Source organism: Peromyscus leucopus, chromosome 23 (genome assembly GCF_004664715.2).
Source record: "Peromyscus leucopus breed LL Stock chromosome 23, UCI_PerLeu_2.1, whole genome shotgun sequence".
NCBI classification, from domain to species: Eukaryota; Metazoa; Chordata; class Mammalia; order Rodentia; family Cricetidae; genus Peromyscus; species Peromyscus leucopus.
Window position 1 is genome coordinate 13,663,315 of NC_051082.1, and position 6,017 is coordinate 13,669,331.

Below are 6,017 nucleotides of genomic sequence, written 5' to 3' on the forward strand. Positions count from 1 at the left end.
TTATATGTGGGTAGGTACATAGAGGCCAGTGGATAACTATTTTGGGGAGAGAGACAGAGTCTCGATGAAGTCCTGGAACTCACTCTGTAGACCAGGCTGGCCTCGAACTCACAGAGATCCACCTGCTTCTGCCTCCCAGTGCTGGGATTAAAGGCATGTGCCGCTGCTGCCGCTGCCATCGCCGCCGCCGCCACCACCACCACCGCCCAGCCAGAGAATGACTTTTGAGAGTCACTTCTCCTCTCCCACTGTGCCAGTCCATAGGATTAAATTCAGGTTGTCAGGCTTGGTGGCAATTCCCTTTACCTGCTGAGCCATCCCAGAATCCTCCCTGCCCCCATATGATTTGTTTGTTTGTTTGAGACAGGGTCTCACTATGTAGCCCTGGCTGGCCTGGGACTCACTATGAAGACTGGTCTTGAACTCATAGAGATCCACCTGCCTCAGCCTCCCCCATGCTGGAATTAAAGGAGTGTGCCACCACACTAGAGTGCATAATTTAAAAGTAAGACAGTTTAGCACTAGGCATCAGAATGCGCGTGCGTGCGTGCGTGTATATGTGTGCTGGGAGCTGAACCCAGATGTACTGCTGACTGGCACCAAACTCTGTCAGATGGTTAGGTATGAAGTCTTCTTGATCCAGCCACTCCCTGATGAGAACATACACCAGAAAATAGTTCAGCCATCTCTCTGCTATTCCACCCCAGCACTTGCCTCTCTAGGAGGTGGAGGCCGAAGAATCAGAGGTTTACAGTCATCAGCCACATCACAAGTCTGGGGACAGTCTGAGACCCTGTCTCAAAAAAAAAAAAAAAAAAAAAAAAAAAAAAGGAAGCAGCAGCAGCTGGGGTTAGAGCCAAGTGGCAGAACACTGGCCTAGCATGCGCAAAGCCCCAGGTTCAATTCCCAGCCCTTTAATAATCCTAATGGATAATAAATAAAGAGCCAGTCTGGTAACCTTGTTCTTTTCTCGTAAGCATCCTGTTTATATTCGTGATTTTTGTAAGGCACTAATTGCCACCATTCATCATCGGATGAAGAAAGATCACAGTGTGTGGAAATACTAGAACAAGACTGATTTGAATTCTTTCACTCTGACTTTTCCTGCTTCCAAAACCTACTAGAACTGAACATCTTAATGGGAAAAAAATAAAGCCCAGTTGAGGCTCTGTCCAGAAAGCTGTATCACTCAGGCTGAAAGCAGTTGGTTTCATTTGGCCTTTCATTTGTGTTTACAGATGTTAGGAGACCACTCCGTTAGGAGGGTGTCCTTTTCAGGCCACATCTGCTCTGTGTCGATGCTGAGATGAACCATCCATGGCTTTCCGCTTCGCTTGGGCCCCAAAGCTCCAGTTCACAGGTGACCTGTGGTGGGCTGACACTTTAAAACACAGTGTAATCCTAGCCTGGGCAGTGGTGCACGCCTTTGATCCCAGCACTCGGGAGGCAGAGGCAGCTAGACCTCTGAGTTTGAGGTTAGCCTGGTCTATGTAGTGAGTTCCAGGACAGCCAGAGCAAATACTGAGACCCTGCCTCAAAAACAAAAACAAACCGAACAGCAGAACCCTTAGGACAAGCTCATGGGGCAGATACAGATTTCAGATATATCATGAAAATAGGTAATTTACTGAAACCCGTACACCTGAAGTCAGCAGACTGGGCAGTTAGCAGTCTGAGTCTGATGGACCGAAGGACACTGGTTGCTTTTGCAGAGGACTTGGGTTTGGTTCCAGCATTCACTTGGTGGCTCACCACCATCCTTAACTCCTGGTGGCTCCGATGACCTCTTCTGACCTCCACAGGCCATGTACACAAAACACTCATACAATGAAAAAGTAGGTAAATCTAGCAGGGCGGCGTGGTGGCGCACGCCTTTAGTGACAACACGGGAGGCAGAGGCAGGTGGATCTCTGGGAGTTCGAGGCCAGCCTGGGCTACAGAGTGAGTTTCAGGACAGCCAAGGCTACACAGAGAAACCCTGTCTGGAAAAAACTAAAAAAAAAAAAGCAAAAAAGACAGTCACTTACTTGCCAGGAGTGGTGGCATCCACCTTTAATCCCAGTATTTAGGAGGCAGAGGCATTTGGATCTCTCGTGAGGGCTACACAGGGAGACCTTGTCTCCAAAAGAAAAAATGGAAGACAGGAATGTTTCGTTGTATCGTTAAGTTAGGCTTTTCCAGCTTAGTTATTGCATTTTACCATAGTCAGTTTCTCTTGTGTTCATTGGCGTTTCTTCATTGGCTATATACGTGACAGATTGGCGGTCCAACGGACCAGAGACTAGGGTCCCAGGGACATAGGCTCAGCAAAGAGGAAGGAGCTGGACTCTGGGAAGTAAAGGTGGACGGGTGTGGCTCAGGAGGAAAGGGTTCCTGGAGGGGGCTGTGGGCCATGGCCACTGGACTCTGGGGGAAGAGCATCAGGTGTTTATAGCCAGCTTCAGCTCCATAGTGACTTAAAGGCTAACCTGAGCTAAACTTCCAACGATGTACTTTGTTCTACATTCTTTCTCTGTTCGAGGCCAGCCTGGTCTCCAAAGCGGAAAGGTGCAAAGCTACACAGAGAAACCCTGTCTCAAAAAACTAAAAAAAAAAAAAAAAAAAAAAAAAAAAAACTTTCTCTGGTGTGGAAAGGCCCTGGGATTGGCTAATGCTCACAGTTTGGTCTCTGAGAGCCCCCCAGCCTTTCCCGCTGGTGACGAAGGGATCTATCCACACTGCTTCACATTGGTTTCCAGCTCTCTAGCCTTCACCAGCTCACCAAAACTGCCACTGGCAAGGTAACTAAATCCTCAGGCTGCTCTGCTCTCTCTTGACTTCTGACCTCCACGTTCTTTGATGTCTTGTTCTCACCTAGGATTCAGTCTCCCTCCAGCTCCCACAGCGCCACCACCCTCTCTTTCTTTTCTCTCCACTTCCTCAGCAACCCCTTCTCAGTCTCTGGTCTGGCTTCTCCCATTTCCTCAGCTCGCACAGGCCTCACACCCTCCGGCCAGGCCCTGGGCAGGAGAGCCCGGTTGTTATTGATGACTTCCTGGCTGTCTGGGTTTGTTTGTGTCTTGATACTTCACATAAGTGGAGACGGAGTTGGCCAGCACGGTCCATCTGGCTTCCTTCACCTCGGGGAATTTTATTTTTAGCGCCATATTTTTGAGATCCGGTTTTCTTCCTTCATGGTCAGTTTTATTCCCCTTCTCCCTCAGCAGCGGCTCACTGTGTGAGTGCATCCATTTGACTCGCCAGGGGTTACTCAACACTCACTTCCATTCTCTGGTTTCTGTGGAAATGTGCCAGGTGGTGGTGTTGCACACTCACTGGTGGTGTTGCACACTCACTGGTGGTGTTGCACACTCACTTCCATTCTCTGGTTTCTGTGGAGATGTGCCAGGTGGTGGTGTTGCACACTCACTGGTGGTGTTGCACACTCACTTCCATTCTCTGGTTTCTGTGGAGATGTGCCAGGTGGTGGTGTTGCACACTCACTGGTGGTGTTGCACACTCACTGGTGGTGTTGCACGCTCACTGGTGGTGTTGCACACTCACGTCCATTCTCTGGTTTCTGTGGAGATGTGCCAGGTGGTGGTGTTGCACAAACCTTTAATCCCCCTGCCCCCCAGCACTTGGGATTCAGAGGCAGGTGGATCTCTGGAGCTCAAGGCCAGCCTGGGCTACAGAGCAAATTCCAGGACAGCCAGGTCTACACAGAGAAACACTGGGGGGGGGAAAAAAAGAGAAAGAGAGAAAAATATGTGTTTTGCTTGTTTTCCTTTTGTTTTGTTGTTGTTTATTTTGTTTCGATACAGGGTCTCACTATCTAACCTTAGCTGTCCTGGAACTTACTATGTAGACCAGGCTGGCCTAGAACTCACAGAGATCCATCTGCTTCTGCCTTCCAAGTGTTAGGATTAAAGGAGTTTGTCACCATGCCCGGCATGTTTTATTTTTGACAGAGGGTCTTCCCATATATACCAGGCTGGCCTGAAACTCACTATGTAGCCCTGGTTGTCCTTGAACTTGAAATCTTCCTGACTCTGGGATTACAGGCATGTGCCACTACATTTGGGCAGACTTGGTTTTAATTATGAAATATTCCAAATGTAGAAAAAAGCAGACTAGCAAGCAGTTTTCTAAAACGATTATTCTATTTAGATTTACTTTTTTTCTCCCCCATGAGCAGGGTTTCTCTCTGTAGTCCTGGTTGTCCTGAACTCGCTCTGTAGACCAAGCTGGCCTCGAACTTACAGAGATCTGCCCACTTCTGCCTCCTGAGTGCTGGGATTAAAGGCGTGCGTGTGCGGCGGTGGCGGTGGTGGTGGTGGCGGCGGCGGCGGCGGCGGCGGCGGCGGCGGCGGCCGCCTGTGAGAAATAATCTTGAATTGCCCGGTGTGGTATTGTACATCCAGCACTCAGGAGGCTGAGTCAGGACGATCATGAGTTTGGAGTCAAGATGTTTCTCTTATGATTTTTCTCAGAATAGAGTATATTTTTTTGCATCTGTTTCTTCAAAATTAAGTAATCAGGACTCAGCCAGGCCGTGGTGGCACATGCCTTTAATCCCAGCACCTGGGAGTCAGAGGTAGGCAGATCTCTGAGTTCAAGGCTGGCCTGATCTACAGAGCTAGTTCCAGGACAGGCTTCAAAGCTACACAGAGAAACCTTGTCTTGTCTTAAAAAATGGAAAAAAAAAAGAAGAAGAAGAGGAGGAGGAGGAGGAGGAGAAGAAGAAGAAGGAAAAAAGTGATTAGGACTCAGCAGTTGGTAAAGTGCTTGCTATGGGTCTTAGTTACTATTCTATTGCTGTGAGGGGACAGACACCATGACCAAGACAACTTATAAAACAAAGCACTTCATTGGTGGTAAGCTTACAGTTTTAGAGAGCTAGTCTATGATCATCTTGATGGGAAGCAGGGTGGCAGGCAGGCATGGTGCTGGAGCAGTGGCTGAGAGCTTCCATCTGATCTGAAAGATGGAGGCAGAGAACAAATAAGAAGCCTCAAAGCCCACCCCCAGTGACACACCTCCTCCAAGGCCACACCTCCTAATCCTTCCTAAACAGTCCACTAACTGGGAACCCAACATTCAAATATAGGAGCCTATGGGGCCATTCCCATTCAAACCAGCACACCATGCAAGCATGAGAATGTGAGTTCTAACCCAGCATCTGTGTAAGTCATCAGGGAATAATGGCCCAGGCTTGAGATCCCAGCACTGGGGAGGTAGAGACATGCGCATGGCTCGCACTGGTGCACATGTGTGCGCACACACAGACACCTAAATAAAGTAACAAAAATAAAGCCGGGCGGTGGTGGCGCATGACTTTAATCCCAGCACTCTGGAGGCAGAGGCAGGTGGATCTCTGTGAGTTTGAGTCCAGCCTGGTCTACAAAGCAAGATCCAGGACAGGCACCAAAACAACACAGAGAAACCCTGTCCGGAAAAAAATAAATAAATAAAGAATAAAAAATAAAAAATAACAATAAAAAATAAAAATAAGTCTTTAAAGCAAACAGCTTCCATTTAAAATTTTGTTATTTGCAGCCGGGCGGTGGTGGCGCACGCCTTTAATCCCAGCACTCGGGAGGCAGAGCCAGGCGGATCTCTGTGAGTTCGAGGCCAGCCTGGGCTACCAAGTGAGTCCCAGGAAAGGCGCAAAGCTACACAGAGAAACCCTGTCTCAAAAAAAAAAAAAAAAAAACCAAAAAAAAAAAAATTTTGTTATTTGCATTTACTTATTTATTTACTTTGTGGGAGTGAGAGGCTCATGCTCCTGTGCCTGGGTGGAGATCAGAGGACAACTTGAAGGAATCAGTGCTCTACTTCCACCGTGTTGGACACGGGATTGAACTGAGATGGCTAGGTTGGAAGTCAGTGCCTTTACACTCAGTGTAATAGTTGAGCGGCAGAAGGCGAGCTGGAGCCAAGGGGCACCACAAAGTCCTACCATGCAGCAGAGCTCACGTGGGAGGTTTATTGGGGGGTGGTGCAAAGGCGGCCTTTGAGGGAGAGCAGAAGAGAGG